Below are 14,637 nucleotides of genomic sequence, written 5' to 3'. Positions count from 1 at the left end.
TTGATGACCACCCTCTGTCTGCAGCCTTTCAACCTGTTTCTTATCCACGGAATGGTCTCCCCATCAAATCCACATCCCTCCAATTTGCAGATAAGGATGTAGTGGGGGACCATGTCAAAGTCCAGGTAAATTATGTTGGTCACCTTTTTCTTGTCCACTGATGCCATCACTCCATCATAGAAGGCCACCAGATTGGTTAAGCATGACCTTCCCCTGGTGAAGCCATGCTGGCTGTCACAGATCACACACCCATTCCTCATGTGATCAAGCATGTCGTCCAGGAGGATCTGTTCCATGATCTTCCCAGGCACAGAGGTGAGACTCACCAGCCTGTAGTTCCCAGGGTCCTCCTTGCTCCCTTTCTTGTAAATGGGAATGACGTGACCCATCCTCCAGTCATCCGGGACCTCACCTGACAGCCACGACTTTTCAAATATGAAGGAGTGCAGCTCAGCAACCACCTCAGCCAGCTCCTTCAGAGCTGTGGGATGCACACCATCTGGCCCCATAGACTTGTACACATTCAGTCTCATGAGGCGGTCTCAGACCTGCTCTGTCTTCACAGTGGGGGCGGATTTACCACCCCGGTCCCCACCTGGAGGTTTAGGGCTGCATGGCTCAGGGATGTGAGAAGTACTGGAATCCTGGCTGCCAGTGAAGACCGAGGCAAAGAACTCATTCAGTACCTCAGCCTTCTCTTCGTCCCTTGAAGCCACTTCTCCTGTTACATTTACCAAAGGAGGTGCACTCACTTTGGCCTGTCTCTTCTGGCCAATGTACCTGTAGAAAGTCTTGCTATTGTTTTTCACATCCCTTCTGGCCAATGTACCTGTAGAAAGTCTTGCTATTGTTTTTCACATCCCTTGCCAAGTTCAGTTTGCCTGCACCTTGGCTTTTCTGATCCCACATCTGCAAGTCCAGACAGCATCCCTGTATTCTTCCCAGGTGACACGCCCTTGTTTCCAGAGCTTGTACGTGCCTTTCTTCGCCCTCAGCACGTCGTTACCGAGACATGCCGGCTTCCAACCTCCTCTGCCCACTTTTTTTTTCAGAGGGACGAAGACTTCTTGCGCTCTCAGGAAGGCATCTTTGAAGAGTAGCCAGCTTTCCTCAACATCTTTGTTTTTAAAGCCAACATCCCAGGGGATGTTGGCCAACAGTCCATTGAACAGCTTAAAATTTGCTCTTCCAAAGTTCAGGGTCCTGACGCCACTCTTTGCCAGTCCCACAAGAGATCACAGACTCAACCAGGGTGTGATCAGTGCAACCCAGGCTGCCTCCAAACTTAATGCCTTTAATGATTTCCTCTGCATTGGTGAGCAGCAGGTCCAGCAACGTTTCACCTCTGGTCGGTCTGTCCAACAGCGGGACCAGAAAGTTATCATCAACACATTCCAGGAGCCTCTTAGACCTTTTGCAACTTGCCTTGTGGTCTTTCCAAGAGATATAAGGATGGTTGAAGTCCCCCATCAGAACAAGAGCCCATGAGCACGAAGCCTCCCACATCTGAAGCAAGAAAGCCTCGTCAACAGTCTCCCCTCGATCAGGTAGCCACTCGTATATTCCTATCACCAGAGACCTCAAGGATCATCAACCCCTTGCCGCAGGCAGGATTGCCAGCCTCTAGATCAAATACTAGATCAGATTGCCCAGGGCCCCATCCAACCTGGCCTTGAGCACCTCCAGGGATGGGGCATCCACAGCCTCTTTGGGTAACCTGTTCAAGCACAATATCATTCTGTCAGTAAAAAACTTTCCCCCAGTATCCAATTTAATCTCCCTTTCATTTAGTTTAAAACCATTCTCCCTTGTTCTGCCACTATATACCTGTGTAAAAAGTTGATTTCCCTATGTTCATAAACTCCCTTTAAATACCAGAAGGCTGCAATGAGGTATCCCCACAACCTTCTCTTTTCCAGCCTGAACAAGCCCAGTTCAGCCTGTCTTCATAGGAGAGGTGCTCCAGCCCTTGGATCATCTTCATGGCCCTCCTCTCAACCCTATCCTAAAGCTTCACATCTTTCCTGTGTTGGGGGCACCAGACTTGGTCTCCATATTCCTAGTGGGGCCTCACGAGAGCAGAATAGAGGGGGACAATCACTTCTGTTGCCCTGCTGGCCCCACCTCTTCTGATGGAACCCAGGATACCATTGGCCTTCTGGGCTACAAGTGCACACTGCTGGCTCATGTTAAGTTTTTCATCAACTAGGATCTCTAAGTCCTATTCAGCAGGGCTACTTCAAGGAATTCTTCTCACAGCTTGTATACATATCTGGGATTGCCTTGACCCAAGTGCAAAACACTGCACTTTGCTTTGCTGAACTTCATTAGGTTCATAAGTGCCCACGTTTTGAATTTATGAAGGTGACTCTGGATGGCATCCCTTCCTCCTGCTATATCAACTGCACTGCTCATCTTGATGTCATTGGCAAACTTCAATCCTATCGTCTATGTCATTGATAAAGATGTTAAGGAATACCAAACCCAAGATGGACCCCTAGGGACACTGCTTATTACCAGCCTCCACCTGGACATAGAGCCATTGACCACAACCCTCTGACTGCGACCTTCCAATCAATTTCTTATCCACCAAATAGTCCACTCTTCAAATCCATGTCTCTCCAACTTAGAAATAAAGATGTTTTGGAGGATGATGTCAAAGGCCTTGCAGAAGTCCACATAGGTGACATCATTTGCCTTCTCTTTGTCCACCAGTGTTGTCACTCCATCACAGAAGGCCAGCAGATTGGTCAGGCATGACCTTCCCTTGGTGAAGCCGTGCTGACTATCTTAGATCACTCACTCATCACTCAGGCGCCTTAACATGTCTTCTAGGAAGATCTGTTCCATGATCTTCCCAGATTTTTTTTCTTTTCCATTTATCCCCTGCTACAAAAAAGAGGGAATGGAGAATGGGTGCAGGGATGGTCATCTGTGGTTACTCCAAAGAGCTGACTGTATGTTTAAAATTCAGTCAGGTTTGGGACAGATTGTTATCTTCACAGTACAGCATACGTGTGATGCAGAACACAACACAGTGGCTGAGAGTAGGCAAGAGGAATCTCAAGCTGATCAAACCTGATTACAGAAACTTAAGTTTGGACAAAACGTATGGTTTAAAAAATCATTCCAGCAACAAGAAAAGATATCTCAACATCTGGAAGTACAAACTTATTAGTTTTCAAGTTCTATAAACCATTTAAAACACCAGACACATTGAAGAATAAATCAACAATTTCCATTTATACTGCCCATATACACTTAAGTGAGTGCTTGTAAAATGCTTGTACATACAGTATTTATGCTAAAATACAGTATTTCTCTTTCCTGCCAGGACCCATATTCATTGTTGTTGCCTAGGAAACAGCAGATAAAAGCAACAAAAGAGGACTGTTTCATTGAGCATCCTACATTGGTTTAGATGCCTTTTGCAGATAGGTGAATAAAGAACTGTCGTTCAATTTTATTTAAAAATGTAAACCCCAGTAGTTTGAGTAGAGTCTGGTGGTTAACCATGAGATGATTGATGTTCTGAGTATGACTCAGTCTGAGTTGCAATGATTGTCAGGAAGTCACTTAGCCTTATTCTCATGCTAATATTTATTTTTTTCGTAGTAGCCTATAAGAGTATCTGTTACTGAGGTGATACTATGTTCTTTCTTCAAAGTGCAAGAACTTATTCTTATTTTGCAATGTGTTAAGCAAGACATCTGAAATACGCAAATGACTGAAATAATCTGTTAATGATTGACTCACTTGTAATATTTCACATGCATTCTTCCAGATAGGAATGCCTTGCTCTTGTTATATCAAAAGGTATATGTTGCTATAATAAAATGTTATATCAAATGATCACACTGGAGGAGACATTTGGAATAGAATCATAGAGTGATAGAATGGTTTGGGTTGGAAGGGACCTTTAAGATTGTCTAGTCCCGACTCCCCTTCTATAAGCAGGGACACCTCTCACAGGAAAAATACTGTTCTGTATTTTAGGAAATTTTTTCTTTCTTGTAAAAATAGAATTTACTTCAAGCGTGACAAATTTAACATATCAGCTGTGACTGAAGCACCACATATTCACTAATATGTAAGAGGCACATGCTTTCCGAGAAATCACTTGTTCACTGAGTCACACTTCTCAAGTAAACATGGGTAAAAAAATCTGCTTGCAACAAGAATTTACAGCTCCTGCATCTGCATTGTAGATAATCAGGTCTGACTTTCTCAGTTGCAGAAATTATCTCAGGACACAATAACCACAGAACTGAGGAAACAGAAACATTTTTTGTCTTTTTTTATTCTCTAATGGTAAACAAAATAACACTTCCTGGTAAGAGTTCGTTTCTTTTGCAACAAGAGAAGGGGAGGGGGGAAGGAGGGAGAGGGAGAGGAAGGGTGTGGATGGGGGGAGGGGAGGGGAAAGGGGGGAAGGGAAGGGGGAAAGGCAAGGGGGGGAGGGGAAGGAAAGGGGGGGAGGGGAAGAGGGGAGGGGAAAGGGGGAGGGGAAGAGGGAAGGGAAGGGAGGGAGAAAGAAAGAAAGGAAGAAAGGAACAGGAAGGAAGATAAAGGAAGAGAGGAGAAAGGAAGAAGAGGGGGAGAGAGAGAGAGGGAGAGAAGGAAAAGAAAAGAAAAGAAAAGAAAAGAAAAGAAAAGAAAAGAAAAGAAGAAAGGAAGAAAGAAAGAAAAAAAAGGAAGAAAAAGAAAGAAAGAAAAAGGAAGAAAAAGAAAGAAAGAAAAAGGAAGAAAAAGAAAGAAAAAGAAAGAAAGAAAAAGAAAGAAAGAAAGAAAAAGAAAGAAAGAAAGAAATAAAAAGAAAGGAAAGAAGAAGCAAGAAGGAAAGGAAGAGCTGTTGGTGGGAGGATAAACAATTTCACTACAGGATGAGACCCATCCTTTGATGAAACAATGTATCAGAACAGTGCAGCAGGAGTGGCTCATCTGAACAGAGCTGGCTGCACTGTAGCAACCAATATAAGTTCCCTTGGTTTGTTATTTTTCAAGGAGAAAGAATAGCTACTGGTTGTTGTATTTACTTGTGGACCTCCTTGGTAAAGAGTAAGGATCTGAGGAACCGACACAGCCATTTTTAGCCCAAATACTAAACATATTGAGCTGAAACACAAACACATCTGGTCCAGTGAACTCTATCCATATTTTATGCTTTTAAGTGAGCCTTAAATCCATACTGATATATGTTGGCTCCTTTGGACTTCTGAAGAACAAAATACATCTCTTATTTCCACCTACACCTTTAGCTTCCTTCTGAGTAAGATTATCTCCTATGACTGCTTTAGAGTTATCAGAACAGCTCCACTTCTGATAAGACCTGCAAAAATACTGCTGTGGGCAAAACATGAACAACTATAAGGGGTTTTATTGTTAAACTTTTCAAATGTACTATGAGTCAGATAACTAAGCAAGAGAACACCTTGTCTGCACCACTATTCCTACCTCTCGCGAAGTTGCACCAGTGGGGCAAAAGTGAGTGGTGCTATGCCCTGAAGGGGAAAAAGAAAGAAAAAGAATGTTGATAATGCCCATGGAGTGGCCTCCACTTACCAAGGTTATCCACAAAACAGTACAACACAATAAAAGAGATAATGAAACAAGCAGCACATCGAACACATATGAGGAGATTAAAAACATATGAAGAGATCTCATCTAATAGAAGACAAGATCATTCTTTCGCTGTTCAGCACAGTCTCGACATGATTGAGCCCTTTCAGGCTGAAACACCACAGACCAGTTTTTATTTCCATTAACAGACAGAAAAGAAACCAGAAGAATTTGTAGATCAGTAATCACATGTGTTTGCATGTACTGCAGATCTCCATGCTGGTGATGTGCAGGTGAAAAATATGCCCTTTGTTAAAAGTAGATTGCTGCCACTGAAAATGGATCAAGAAAATACAACATAGTAAAATGGAAATTTAGGCTGAGGACGTTTTAAGAAGTGTCTGCTTTTAGATAAGGTATTGAAGTGTGAAATCATTTTCTCAAGGGAGCCAGGAGTCTGAATGCCCGTGCTCCAGTGACGGACACTTTATAACGAGATTGTATCAGCCAGGGAAGAAGAAAGCAGCTGATGTGTTCTGGGAAGCGTGTCACCTCCCGTACAAAAGGGTTCAGGTGCTTTTTTGTCCTTCGAGCGCTACCACAGGAGATCAAATACAACATTCATATATTTACAAATACAGAAAAAAAAAAAAAAAAAACACGCTCTCACAAACATGGTTAGAAAGGCATTTGCAATACTCTAGGAAAGAAAAAAAATAAAAATAAAAAATAAAAAAAGCCTGTGCTTAAGTGATTACTGTGAAAGCCTAGCTCCTTTCACCACACGTGACCAACAAGGCAAGTGCTTCCTGCCCTGCACAGAGCACCCTTCGTTCAGGCCTCCTAATGGCTCACTGGTAATGCTGTAGTGGAGGCCAGGGTGCCTCCTCCATGCTTGACAGCTTTCCCAAGGGCAGTAGCGAGCCGTGTTCTGCAGGAGCACTACTGGGAGCCCGCTGGGACGCTCTGGGGATAACTGGGGCTCAAGGCGGCCTCATTAAGGGGCAACGACCGCATGGGCGCTCGGGGCTGCTGCCCAGCAGGGCTCCAGACCGCCCGCCGGTCCCTCAGGCCCCGGGCCCGCCTTGGCGCGGCCCTCAAGCGCCCCCTCTCCGCCGCTCCCCTCAGCGGCCGCAAAACGCCGGCTGAAACCCGACACCGAAGGCCTCCCTGCCCCCTTGGCGGTCTGGGGCCGCGCGGGGCGAGATGGAAAGCTGGGAGTGGAGTTTTGCCCCGGAGAGGTTGCGGCTCCAGGCTGCCGGGTCGTACTGCGGCTTCGCACAGAGCTCCGCTCCGTAGGCTCTGAGGAATCCGGTCCGGGAAATGCCATTCGCCCTGCGGCAAACCACGGCCTCAGCAGCTGCGATCTCCCCGCAGCCTCACAACCGGCTCAGACCGGCTAGAACTGGCCCAGGCTGGATCTGTTGGCGCTGTGTCAGCACTGCCTCCACCCGCTCCACCCGCCTCCTCCCCCTCATGCATTCCCGGGCTTCCCTCACACAGACGCGGTGAAGCCGTGCTCCCCCGCGTGGCCCCTGGGCTGCGTGGCTGGGCAGTGAGGCGCTGGCTGAGCCCCGCGCCCTTCCGCAGCCAATGTACAGTGCCTGCCCCCAGTTCACCTCTAGTCTCCGTGCTCCGGTTTCTTGCATGTATTTGCCTCCATCACAGTGAGGAAAATACTGTTTGCTTTAATGTTTTTCCAATTTTGGAAAAAAAATGAGCAGTTCACAAGCTTTGTTCTTTGGGGCCAGAGCCACCTCTCCATTTGCAAAGGGCCCCTCACAGCCCTCTGTCCCCCACACAGATAATCCTGTTTTTCCCTGTCTGAGCTGCACACAGGCGCTGCATCTTGCTACTGCTCTGAGAACACGAGACTGCAACTACTCTGTCCCTTTTTGTCAAAGCTCCACTGCTTGCCAAGGTCATGGCTGAGAGAACCTCCTCAGACAAGGGCCCAGAAGTGGGTGGATCACCTCGTGCCAAAACGGGAGACAAAAGCCTGGGGGGTACCCAGTCCTTCCTGCCCAACCTTCTGCAGTCACTAGGAGGGTAGGCACACCTCACGTTTTGTCTGTGACCACATAAACACCAGATGCTTAATCTTTTTTTTTTTTTTTCCTCTTTCCTGACCCATTTCCCCTTCTTACAAATGAAAGGAAATATGGCATGCCTATGTTTTGCAGAGGATGTTGCAGGGGATTGAAAAAAAGAAACCATTCTTCCCTCTGTGGAGTAGTTTCCTGTGCTATCAACTAGAACATTAAGGAGATGGTGCTCCTTGTGCTGTGGGGTGCTGTGGGATCCTTCTCAGATTTTGGGAGCAAGTGACACACAGTTTCACTCTGCCAGACAGAGTGCTATTGTCAGGCACGGTTTTATGAAATTTTTAGTGAAAACGTCATTTTCAGACCTTCATGTTTCATAAAAATGGAAGTTCTTGTACAAAGGAACGTTTCCCACTATCTCAAGGATGAGGGACGCACATACATTGTCCACTCTCCGTTGTCAAACTTCCTAAACAAGGAAAATGCCTGAGCTGCTCCCATTGACTTGAACGAGCGTAGGAAAACACATGTAGTGATGTGTACTTTTAACTGAATCTGAAAAACTGAAACTACACTGAAGTCAGTCATCAATCTATAGGTTCCACTTCCAGAGGCTTCAAGTGGAAAAACAATTCTTTAACACTTCAATTGCCCTTTGGGGTATAAGCACTGCCTTCTGTAAAGACTTTCCCTTATGGACATGCCATTAACATCCACATCTGGAGGTAAGATTATGGGGGCTGCTCCAAAAGCAATGATTTCTCATGTTGACCTTGTTAAGTTTCATAACATCATCTGCGTTGTGCAATTCAAGCAAGGGACAGTGTAACTCCTCACAGCTTGTGAAATGCCAAAGTCCTGCTTTTAGACTCCATATGTCCTGCTTATCTAGGATAAACAACCATTTTGAGATGGAGTGTATGTTTGTTTAAGTTTCTGAATTATTTGCTAGGTATCAGCATCAGAGGCGGATGTGGTGGTATGGCAGTGGAGGCTGAACTTTTCCACCAATATTCTGTTGCATTTTGTTGCTGTGCAATAGAGGGCAGCAAAGAGGCAATATGACAAAATGGTGTCTGTTGTGGAAGTGCAAATGAAATAAAGGTGTGTCATGGGATTCCTCCACGTGGAGGAATTACACCTATTGATATTCATTGATGCTTGCTGAACATTTATAGAGACCAAACTGAATGTGAGAATAGTGAGGCCTTAAGTGGTTCATTTCAGCAATGCACCATCTCTGCTGGTGCAGAATCTCATGAGAGCTGCACTTACTCTTGTTAATTGCTGACAAAATGCATAGCTAATGGTGGTGGTGGCTATGTTGAAAAAAATGACATTTTGTAGCTGAGAATTTGCTCTATCAAATAGCGTTATCGTGCTCTTCGCATCTGTTGTAGTTTCCATGGAAAAAAATAGGAGACATTACTTTTGGAACAACCTACAGTGGACTTGTGTGTACTACAGCTGTTGATGGAGAAGATGGCGCAGACAACAGGTACAAGTCATCTGTTTGTTATGCTGTGATAAATGTATGCAAAATTTAGACATTCCCAGAGAAGTAACAATAAAAGCTCATACGCATGCAAATAGTTTGCTATGCTTATGTAATATGAGTTGTGATGGGTTGGCAGCTGCTGGCAGCCAAACCTTCACCCAGCCTTTCTCTTATCACAGCAGGATGGGAGAAGAGGACAGGGGGAACAGGAATGAAGAAACTCCGTCAAAATAAAGGCCAATGACCATGGCAGAGAAAACAGTCTGACTTTGGGAAAACTAATTTAATTTATTGCCAACTAATACATATACATTATAGTACTGGTTTGAGTATTGGGAAACAAAAAGGAAGTAACATTGAAAACTCCTTTACTTCCGTGTTTCCCAAACTCCCCTCCAGACTCCTCTTCTCTTCCCCTCTTATCAACACAGACCATGCTTCTTTCAATGAGGAAAAAGTGCACACACAGTTTCTTCTGCTCCTTTTCTCTTAGATTTTTCATCTGGTCTAGCATGGAGATAGGAGGGGTGCAGGTACCCCTACATCCCCCACTACCAGTGTGTTAACACCTACACCTGTTACAGCACTCAAGAGTTGTTAAACCACAGAACAATTTTAGTTGGAAGGGACCTTTGGAGGTCATCTGTTTCTAGTCACCCCTGTTTCCCTCCCATCAAAGGGCCCGCTTTGTTAGATTAGACTGCTCTCAGGCTTGCCCAGATGAATTTTACTGTCTTCAAAGACACATGCGATTCCACATCCTTTCTGGACAACTTTCCCTGGTGTTTGAGTGTCATCACTATGAAGACTTTTTCCATGCATTTAATTAAAATTTCTTTGCCGTAGCTTGTGAGCATTGTTTCCTACCAGTTTGCAGTGCATCTTGAACGGGGCAGTTCAATTTACATGGTAACTATCAAACTTAGGGCAGCAATTGGAATCTCACTACTCTCCTGATATATCCTGATAGATCAATAAGCGTATTTTTGAGACACAAAGGACTCTCCTAATGATTCTAAGATGGAAGGAGGTTAATGAAGAGGTTAATTAGTGCCAACTCCTAAGTGTTATCAGAAAGGGGAAAAAAAAAGAAAAGCGAAACAAAGCAAAACAGCCAAACCATAAACCAAACCCACATCCACACTAACATCTGACACAAAGCTAAGGAAACCCAGGAAAGCTGAGGAACACTTGTCAGTCATCTTCACTTGTTTTAAGTATCATTGCAGAGAAGCCTAACAAGGCTAATGTGGCATGCACAGTGCCTGAATGCCTATACAGGTCACTTGTGTAGACGTAGAAGACTGAGTATTATTATAAATGAAAGCAATTTTTCTCTATAATGAAATCACCTTCTTCTCCTGTTTCATGTCCCGTTATTGCTACAATATCGCAACAATGCTTCCTGCATTTTCAGTCTTTTCTTCTACCTTATGTGATTCAGGCCCCTATCCATTTTGGAAGGTCTCTACTGGACTTGCTTTAGCTTGCAATTATCTTTCTAGAACTGAGGAATGTTCTCATGGACACAGTTATTTGGAGTGGTGCAGTTCTGCAAGTGCTGAATAAGAACTCCCTGGAGTCCTTTGTCTGCACTTGTTGCTAATGCACTTTCAGCTTGGTATGCTGTAGGCCTAGTGATTTCTACAAAAGTGTGCTATGGGCTCATATTTGATTTCATGTCTACTAGGAGCTGCAGATCCTACTTTTGCAGAAATGCTTTCTCAGTGATCCCCACAGTTATATATGTCTGTGGGGTTGTTCTGTTCCCAGTGATGGGCTTTGCACTTTTTTTTCTTTTTTTTCTTTTTTTTTTTTTTAAAAAAAAATTGAATTTTCTGAGGCTTCTGATGGACTGTTTTTCTCAGCTTCTTGGTACTACAGCTGAGCAGCAGCCCTACTGGACTCCCTTAATCAGCTGTAGAGTCTTTACAGAAGTTCTGAAGGAAACATATCTACTTGCTGATATTCTATGAAATAAGAGCAGCATAAGCTTATAGGGAGAAATCTATGTTCTGTACCACCTCTTTATCTCTAAGTTGGAGATACATGGATTTGAAGGTGGGACTATTCAGTGGATAAAGGATTGGTTGGATGGCCACAGCCAGAGGATTGTTGTCAATGACTTTATGACCATGTGAAGGCTGGTCATGAGTGGTGTCCCCAGGAGTCCATCTTGGGACTGGTGCTCTTGGACATCTTTATCAACGACACAGACAGTGGGATCGTACGTACCCTGTTTGCTAAGTGGTGCAGTTGGTACAGCAGAAGGGAGGGATGCCATTCAGTGGGACCTGGACAAGCTTGAAAAGTGGGCCTACAAGAACCTAATGAGGTTGAACAGAATCACAGGAACTTACTGAGAGCAGCCCTACGGAGAAAGACTTTGGAGTCCTGATGGACAAAAAGCTGGACAAATGCCAACAGTGTGCTCCTGCAGCCTGGAAGGCCAACAGTGTTGTGGGCTGCATCAAAATAGGGATGGATAGAAGGGGCAGGGAGAGGACTCTGCTCTGCTATTGTAAGGACCATTCTGGAGTACTGCATACAGGTCCCAGTATAGGAAAGATGCAGAGTTGTTGAAGTGAGTCCAGAGGATGGCTAAGAATACGATCAGAAGGCCAGAGCACCTCTCTTATGAAGAGAGGTTGAGGGAGCTGGGCTTGTTTAACTTAGAGAAGTTAAGTCTCTGGGGAGACCCCATTGTAGCCTTCCAGTATGTGAAGGGAGCTTTCATGCAAGTGGGAAACTGACTTATTACATGAATAAAGGGTGATAGGACAAGGAAGAATGGCTTTAAACTGAAAGGGGGTAGATTTCAGTTGGATGTTAGGATGAAATTTTTTACTCAGAGGGCAGTGAGGCGCTGGCACAGGCTGCCGACAGAAGCTGTGGATGTCCCATCCCTGGAGCTGTTCAAGGCCAGGTTGATCCCTGGGCAGCCTGAGCTGGTGCATGGAAGCCCTGCCTATGGCAGGGAGGTTGAACTAAATGATCTTTAAGGTTTCTTCCAACCTAAGCTGTTCTGTGATTCTATTATTTGTGTGCATATGTACAAACATGTGTGCGCGCATGCACACGGCTGACCGAGTCTGAACAAAGTGGATTTAGCAGAATTCATCACAGATATGGTATTCATCGGGTGTGCAACTGTGCTGCATTTTAGTTGTGCCTTTTAAGGACCTTCTGCTCCACGAGTGGAATAATGATGTCTTTCCGATTAGATAGTTCCTGCCTGGCCTTAAAACAGTATTTACAAGAAGATGTCTCACTGTAATTTCACAAAAGGCTGTCTGCAAACATATCTAGAGGAAGGGACTAGCTCCGTTATGCAAAGCCCTGCTGTTCTTTTTCCCCACCCTATCCATTGCCTCCAGCCTGCATGCCAACAGAAAATCCTTGAATTCTCAATTTTATTTTCTTTTCCCAATTAAGCTTGAAATTTCCTTTCATTTTTAATCTGCTTATAGCTTTTGAATGTTGGCTGTGATTTTTGGAGGTTACTACAATAGAGGAAAGATTTCTGCTCTACATGCTTGTCCTGCTGCCTGATCTACTTGGGAAAGACAGGTCAGTCCACCTCTGGTAGAAGGTTTGGATTTTTTCCTATAACTGCAGGGGATCATAGAGAAAAAGAAAGAAGAAACCTTATGGAATTCAGGGAATCAGAAAACTGTTTTACCTTACACTTGAATAATGATTATTCTACAACTGCTATGTCCTACCTGCCTACTTTGAATCAGGACTTGAGGGAAGGAGTCTTTATGATATGTTATGCCTCAGTTATGATGAGACCAACTGTTCCAATTTTGGCTGACTTCATTTGTCTCCCTCTCCTGTTCAGTAGCAGTTGGTTTTTTTGTTTTGTTTTGCTTTGTTTTGCTCCCCCCCTCCTTTCCCCCCCCCCCCCCCCCAATTTTCTGGCAGTTTGGATAGGGAAGTATTTGGCTTTTGTCCTTACACAAGAAGTTCAAAGTGAATATGTGTCTCAGCAAAATAGATTGTATGCGTACATACATGTTCTTGTATACTGAAGGGTTAAATCTAAGCATATTGAAAATTTCGACTGTACAGTCTTGACCTGAAAGCATAAATCTTGCCATATCTCAGAAAATGAGCCAGGGGAATCTGCTAACTGAAGTGCTCAAGTTCAGTTAAATTTGACACCCTGGAATGATGCCAACAGTAGTGGAGCTGAGAGGTTGACTGTTTCTGAAGAGGTGGTGTCAAGATCTGGAGTCACTCAGTTTAAGAGACTTTCACAGTAGTAAACTGAATTATTCTTGCTTTTAAAGGCTTAATATTGACATGATAACACTACATGCTTCTAATTTTTACCTTTTGTTTCAATGACTCATATAAAAATATGTTTAAAAAAAAAAAAAGACAATTTATTGTTATGGGAATAGACTGAAGAGTGCTCAGATAATCCATAATCTTCCCTCTGTAATTTTGAGAATATTATTTATTCCCCAAATACAGTATCTATTCAGTAGTGACAAAGCAATTGCAGTTTTGACACTTCTGCACAATATTAGTCTTGTTTCTTCTGCATCTTAGTGGCTTCCTATCAGATCCTTCAGTCACCGTTCCATTCCCTTCCCTTTCCAGCTTTGAAATTCCACCCCTGGAAACTCATTTAAACCTAGATATCCACAGACTTCTCTGTGGACCCTTCATCTTCATCACCCTAATGTGACAAATTTCCATTGATAGGACAGCTAATTGACCTAGTTAGGTACTTTGTGTAGATCAGATCTGTTATTTACACTATGACAAACAGAACTTCCAGTTTAATTTCATTTGTGAGCTACAGATAAATTGGTATCCTGCAGATTCCAAGTAGTTAAATATCCCAATGTGTTGCTAAACTTTTTTCACTTTTACAGCATCTACACTGTCTTTGCCACCATTTCATCACTTCCTTTTTCCATTTTTTTTTTTTTAAATGGAACCTATATACACACTTATTTCTAAATGAACCCACAAGAGTCTTCTAGTTGTAAGGAGAAATCTGTTCTTCAACTGCAAATCTGCTCTATTATTTGGATTTCAGCAGTAGTATTGATAAACTCAGGAGAGAAGAGGGCAGAATTTAGAGAGCAGTAGGGAACACTGGAGACTGAGTTCTAAGAAAGTAACTGGATTATTTCATTAGGCAAAGGAAGAAAAAGATTCCATGTAAAAAAGCTGTGAAAAACCACATCAGAGAATATGGAGCATAGAAGAAATGTAATGAAAATTCAAACAATTCTGTTCCCATGTTTTAGTTCAGCAAGTGAGACAAGTATTCAATGACTGTATATTTTGTGAGGAGTACACCGTCTCTTGCTCTAAGTGCACAAAATATATTTTTAAGAAGTTCAATTGCATTAGTTAGAGTTACTTAGTAAAGAGTTCTTTAGGAAAATTGTTAATTTTTTAAAATCTTTTTTATCTATTTTTACTTTTCCTGAACTTTCTTGTGTTAACTGTTCAAACTTTTCAGCTCATTACACACACACACATATGTTCTACTCCAATGTAACTGAGAGA

Source organism: Lagopus leucura, unplaced genomic scaffold, assembly GCF_019238085.1.
Source record: "Lagopus leucura isolate 7727_CA_CO unplaced genomic scaffold, USGS_WTPT01 Super-Scaffold_100159, whole genome shotgun sequence".
In the NCBI taxonomy this organism is placed as follows: Eukaryota; Metazoa; Chordata; class Aves; order Galliformes; family Phasianidae; genus Lagopus; species Lagopus leucura.
Note: the sequence above shows the minus strand (reverse complement) of the source record.